Raw genomic sequence first — 7,127 nt, forward strand, 5'->3', positions numbered from 1 at the left:
GTTCTGAGCGGAAACGAGATGCGGTCGCTGGCGTAAGGGAGCATGGCCAACGATGTATCGGTGGTGTGCAACGTTCGGCGTACGACTGAAACATGGCTGGGCGCAGTCGAAAGAAAATGAACGTCTCAAAAAGCTCAAGGAGTTGGCTCCGGTGGGTCGCTGAATGGTCGCCCGCAACAAAAATTGGAAAGAGTCTGAAGTAGTGGGCTTCGAGCACGTGAGTTTATGCCATGTAGTTAAACATAGAAATGCTGCTTATCAAAGCCCAGCTGACGAACAAAGTCAGCGGCTGGGGCATGGCCCAAAGATTCTCCACAATGTAAAGAGACCGAAAGCGTGAGTGGTTTCGGGACAACTATTGGCGTAGCACGGGGCAGCTTCAACAATAAAGAAGGCAAAAAGTAGTCGCATGGTGTGCAGACGAAGCGGTACCTTTGGCGCAGCAATAAGAGAGTTTTGTCCCGTACAGTGGGGAAACACATGGCTGCAAGCGGTTTTGCTGGTGGAACAATGTCAGTATTCGTAACAACGACAAGTTTGTGAACGTCAGGGAAAGGGTCCAGCAGAGGGTCGTCCATTAAGATAAGCCTGACTTCCACACGAGCGCAGTCTATAATGGCACGGTGACGCGAGAAGACAAAGGCGAAGATAATGTCCTTTTAGCATGAGGCCAGCTAAAAATATTGTGACATAGAGCGCACCCCCGTTCACGATACGCGCAGTCCAAATAGCTACAGGCACAATGTACTGCGAGCTCGCAGGGCAGAACACTAGTTCGCTTTGCGACGTGGTGAACGTTTTTATCTGGCGGCATAGCTTCGTAGTAATTATGGAAAGATCGGCCGCTGTATGAAGACATGCTTGTGCGGCGGTATCTTGGACAGTAACTTCGATAGCGTGCAAAGAGAGATGCCTTGAGCTTTTATTCCCATGCAGATCCTGCCTCCGGAAACGCAGTAATCAGTTTTCTTCTTCTGCTGTGTGCCGGAGATACAATGGCGGCAGAGGGTGCCGTCGAAGAGACGGTGAGTGACGGCCAACCAAGTGACACACAGTGATACAACGTGTGGTAGAATGCTGAGTCAAGGAAAAAGACGTCCTGACGGAGTCGAAGGCTGATCAGGGGCGTCGGCGACAGTGGCGGGTAACGTGTCCAGCGATATGCCACAGAACAGACAAAGAGATTCTGACTACTGCCCGGTGTGTGCCAGTGTCTGGGCGGTGGGAGAACGGCGCCGAAGACATAGCGACGTTAAGCGCAGCTCGACTCATGGGAGACAACATAAAATTGAGTGGCACTGCATGTCAGGAATAGGAGAGAAACTGTAGTGCCGACCGAACAGTGACGGCAGTGTAAGAAAGCGACGCGGTAACGGGAGTACATTGGGGAACAGGTGGCAGGGCATCCGAAATGTGGGTTTTAATGACATACTGAAGGTGCGAAGGCACAGTCTGGGTGGGTTCGGGCATATTTAAGAGGTGCTCGTAATGAACATTTCGGGTGAGTTTAGACGAAAGGAAAGCTAATTGAACACTTAGTGGCCGTCAACGTGGGTGAGGGCGTAACCATCAAGATAATTCATGCTGAAGAGGGAGCGATGGACGCCGCCATGTACCACAGAACCATTTGCGTGCGTAAACACTAAAAACGTTAAACTCCCCAAATACCGCACGTTATCATAGCAAGCGTACACCACATAAACCCAATAACGCTCTCAGCATGCGCAGTGAGGGCAACTCCAATTTCTTACGTACGTAGTGCTTTTACGTTAGGCTGCAAACGCTATTGTAGAACTACGTCTAAGGAAGTTTTTGAATATGTGACAGTTTCATTATTCTGTATTAGAGAGTTTTCAAATATAATACCAATGCGGTATTTCTTGGCAGGGTCACCGTTTCCGTCGAGAGAGAGAGAGAGAGAGAGAATAAACATTTTTATTGGGTGAATGCAGCTTTGGAGAGGCGTCCTCATTCCAGAATGCCTTGAGCTCGGGCCGCGTCCTGGGCCTCGCAATCAGCCGTTGCTGATCCTCGAGGTCGGAGCTGGCCGAGGCTTTCTCTCAAAGCTCGTTAGTGGGGTAAGGGTTCGGAGGATTTAATGGTGCCGCTCTGCAACCCCCTACTATGTGCCTGAGGCACCCGGGCTCTGCGCAGAAGCGGCATTGCGGAGAGAATTGTGTGGGGTGTATGAGGTGATTTCTGGTTGGGTGGGGGAATGTATTAACCTGTAGAGCTTGGAGGAATCGCTCCTGCTTTCTAGGTAGTGACTTGTGTGGGGGTGCATATGTTCTGCGGGTTAGCTTGTAGTGTTGTGTGATGTCTTGGTAAGAAACTAGAGGGTGCATGCGCTCGGGTTCAGATTCCTCGGCGTCGGCTCGGTGGGTCAGATCTCGAGCCACGTGGTTGGTGACCTCGTTGCCAGGAATTCCTTGACGAGCTGGCGCCCAGATGATCATGACTGATCTCATTGGCGGCTTTTCATTGATGATCCGGAGCGTAGTGGTAGTGGTGTTGGTTGTCTCTGACGTATAGATCAATAATTAGAACGACATCATGTTTCCGGTGCATATTTATGACAAGTCAAATATATGACATAATTGTTCTGCTGAAACCCGCGAGGTAGAGATAAGTAATTAATTAATGGAACATTAGATATCCGCCCAATCGTAGCATTTCCAACAAAGGAAACCCAAAGGGTTTCATTTCTAGCCGTTGCTACGATAGAGGGGATGTCTCACCTTTCCTTACTCAAAAATAGCTTATGTAACATCAATTTAGCCTGTTGGTTCTTCACCGAATGTCTATAGAATGAACGTAGCATCCAACGTTGGCGGCTGAAGATCAATATTGTTAACACTTGATGACAACGAGCTCCTTAAATGTCCTAAGGCTCACCTAAAGGTCAGAACTGCTTCTTGCAACCAAGCAGACAAATTTGCTGCGCGATAGCTTCAGCACAATAGAGCCTACTTACTAAATATGACTGCATGGAAGTACGCAAAATTTTTCTTTTTACTTCGGCATGGCCATTTTGTTTGTTTCTCCACATATTTATTACGTCGGTGCTTCCAAAACCAAACCAGATTCGGTGAGTGGTCTTATCGCCACGAATAAAGGATAGCCAAAGAAATGCTAGCTCTCTTCCTTTAATTTTCTCCGCCGCTTTTAAGGCCGTTCAAGAACTTGAGCACATGTTATGCAAATATGTTGCTTTGCTTCGTCTCCTGATCAGAGTATAGTGCCTCCCTACGCTGCCATGGCACAATGATTGCGCATAATGAAACTCTAGGAACCTGTGAGATTATACCGGCGCTTCCTGCTGGTTTCCTTGTATTTAGCCTGACAAATCGGCCACACCAGTTCCTCTATTAAATCATTCCCGCCCCCATTCTCACCAGGGAACACGGGCAGGCGCGTTTATTGCCTATCATGCGCCGGTCACAATTCAAAAATTGGGATGAGATATAGTGCTAATTACCATGGTATGCGAGTAGCCAGTGCGAGTAGATGCGAGGAGCCAGTGCCTGAGTGATCGGCGGGCAGCCATCTTTTATTTCTTTGGGAACGGGGCCTTTGCCGGCTACAGAGAAAAAAAGAGTCAGTTTTGGTCCACATAATAATTCATCTTTAACGCGTACACGTCAATTTGACGCGGTTAGATTTAGCGGGTTTGTGGCGTGGCGTGACAGAGAGGCGAGGTGTGCGCAGCCCGAAAACGTTTGACCAATAGAAGACGTCTAAAGGAGAAAAGGTGTCGAATCAGATATAATTATTTTTCTTTTGTTCAGTTTAATCATGCATATCGCGGCTTAGCGGTGCGCTTCTAAGCACGAGATCGCGGCATGAAACACTGACCGCGGCGGCCTCATTTCGGTGGGGGTGAAATGCAAGAACGACAGTGTGCCGTCCATGGAGTGCGCATTAAGCAACCCCAGATGTTCAAAATTAACCTGGAGTCCCCTAGTACGGCGTGCCTCATAGTGAGATCGTGGTTTTGGCACGTAAACTCCGGGAGTTTAATTTCTCATTTAGGTTCAATATTGGCCGTTGTTTTTTTTTGTAGTCTGGTGCATCAAATTTTGCTTGGGTGGTGAAAGTCTAAGGAAATCCACGAATTCCAGAAAGACGACCGGTCAATATGCATAGATTCTTCTCATTTCGCGTTAATTTTGCTCTTTAACCATTGGTATCATCGAAGCTGCCGTGCCTGCCATTTCACCTTGATAGGTCTCCGAGTTTGACGAAAAATAATGAGCATATAGAAGCGGAGGACAGCAGCTGCACTGTAAACGAAAACGTGCCGAAAAGGGAATCTTAAGGGATGTGACCTCCCTTGACACTACGTGCCTGAAAACCGTGCTCCCTTACAGTGGTGTAGAAATGTTCAGCGCCCTCTATTTCGCTCCCTCGCAAAATAGGAATGAAAGAACGAGAAAGAACCTCCATTCTACATCCTTTTTAAGAGAGAGTTTCGAAGATAGAGGCCTCCCTTTAGCGTAAATGGAGTTCTGTTTCTTACTTTATGCGTTATTTTCTTTTATTTTACACATCTGTGAGAAGGAAACGAGAAGGGAGAGATATATTGTCCAAATGACTCTTTTTCGTTTTTTCATTTGAGCAAATTTATACATTTCAGGAGTGCAAGCCAAGTTATTTAGGGCGATATAATAGACAATTTGTTCATCTCGTCGACCACAATGTCCTGTCGCGCTACCAGAGCCCCAGGTCGCCCCTGACGACCTGTCTTCGGAAGCAGGACCATGCAAAACTTCGACTGCTTCGGCCGCAGAATGTCCTCTCTTCTGTTCGCTTTCCCATCAACTAAAAGTGAAAGTGAAGGCAAAGCCCGCAAACCGCCACGGTCGTCGGCGCTGGTGACGACACCAATTTTGCTCATCGTAGTTCTGCGTGTGTCTATATGCGTGATTACGAGGTGCCATCGGATATTGTTTCGTGTACTGTCGAACCTCACAAGAAAGCTACCTGCCCCACTGCGCAGCACGGCAATGATCGGCCGCCGCGTAGCCATCGCCTTGTCGTGATTTGTGTGCTAAATGACACTCCTGTGGTTCCCGCGCCCGTGCTCGGGCATTCCCTACTGCGCCACGATATGAAAGCGGCTAGTGAAACGTCATCAAGAGTCCTCACAAAATCGGACCGCGTACGGTGTCGACGGCTTTGGAAACGGCGCGTTGCGGATTACCGCTTGCCCACTTGCCTCATGCTTCACGCGGCCTTTTTCATCTGCGGTGGTGAGTACAGCGCGGACCCATTGCGCTATGCGCATAATGCTCACAGCATTGATGTCGCGGTGTTGAGACCCATCGGTCCGCTAAAAAAAAAGACTCGAGGAGCCAGTGCCGCACAAGAAATAGACATTTCAATTTTTTTTTTACTTTCTCGTGTTTTATGTGCCAGAACCATGATCTGATTATGAGGCACGCCGCAGTTGGGGACTTCGGATTACTAGTGACCTCCTGGAGTTCTTTAACCTGCACAGTTCTTTAATGCACGGCACGCGGGCGTTCTGTATCGAAGTGCTGCCGCGATGGCCAGGATTTGATTCTGCGGCCTCGTGCTTGATACCAAGCACAACGCCAAGGACACCACGGCGGGTCAAAGAGCGATGGAGTTTCGTCATCAGGTGTGTTGCATAATCATTTCACCCTAAGTGTCGAATACGTTGTGACAGCGTTTTGTGTCACAGCAACATTATTTTGAAGGCGGCAAATACTGTTATGCAGCGTGAAGAATGCGAACAGCCAGCCTGTTTCATTGTTAAATGGAGGAACGCAGCGTGTGCACACAATTATGTTCATTTTATCAGTTTTGTGAAATAAGCTTCAAACTGCATGCATTTTCACTGAGAAATCTGTACCAGCACTTCCTTGCACCAAATTGTCATTGCACAAAAGCTTCTGCATTATAAACCTTAGTTTCAGGCAGTTACAGCCTGCGTTTTCATAGTCATGTATTGCACGTTTGACCAGTGCTTAAAAGGATATATGGAATAAATTCAGAGGCCTGCGAATTTGTTTGCTTGGTCAGGCTTTGATGCATTTTAGTAACGTGTTCATTTGCAGATGTCGTGTGAGTGCATACTATGACTTTAGTTACGTTCACTGCAATAAAACAAACCACCCAGCCAATCTCAATTCTTTTTCTTGTTTCTTGTCCTTGGTATCCACATACCTGAATGTATTCTGAGTTTTTGTACCAACACAACGGCAAGGCATTACACATGCTAGAAACATTAAAACAAAGAACAAGGAATGTGGCACAAATGATCCAACGAGTCACAAAACAACAAAGAGGCAAAGAGGGGAGAAACGAACGGCCGTCTGTCTTAAAGAAATAATAATAATAATAATAATAATAATAATAATAATCAGCCTGGTTACGCCCACTGCAGGGCAAAACCTCTCCCATACTTCTCCAACTACCTCGGTCATGTGCTAATTGTGGCCATGTTGCCGCTGCACACTTTTTAATCTCATCCGTCCACCTAACGTTCCACCACCCCCTGCTACGCTTCCTTTCTCTTGGAATCCAGTATGTAATCCTTAATGACCTTCGGTTACCTTCCCTCCTCATTACATGCCCTGCCCATGCCCATTTCTTTTTCTTTGTTTCAATTAGGATGTCATTACCTCGAGTTTGTTCCCTCAAACAATCGGCTCTCTTCTTATCCCTTAACGTTGCACCCATCAGTCTCCTTTCCATAGCTTGTTGCGACGTCCTCAGCTAAAGCAGAACCTTTTTCGTAAGTATCCAGGTTTCTGCCCGTAGGTGTGTACTGGTAAGACACAGCTGTTATACACCTTTCTCTTTAGAGATAATGGCAACCTGCTTTTCATGATCTTAGAATGCCTACCAAACGCACCCCAGCCCATTCTTCTTCTGATTATTTCAGTGTAATGATCCGGATCCGCGGTAACGTACTTGCCCTAAGTAGAGGTATTCCCATACCACTTCCAGTGCCTCACTACCTATAGTAAACTGCTGTTCTCTTCCAAGACTGTTAAACATTTGTTAGCTTTCCGCAGATTAATTTTTAGGCCCACCCTTCCACTTTGCCTGTCCAGGTTAGTGAGCATGCATTTCAATTGGACCCGAATTACTAAGCA

Source organism: Dermacentor variabilis, chromosome 3 (assembly GCF_050947875.1).
Source record: "Dermacentor variabilis isolate Ectoservices chromosome 3, ASM5094787v1, whole genome shotgun sequence".
In the NCBI taxonomy this organism is placed as follows: Eukaryota; Metazoa; Arthropoda; class Arachnida; order Ixodida; family Ixodidae; genus Dermacentor; species Dermacentor variabilis.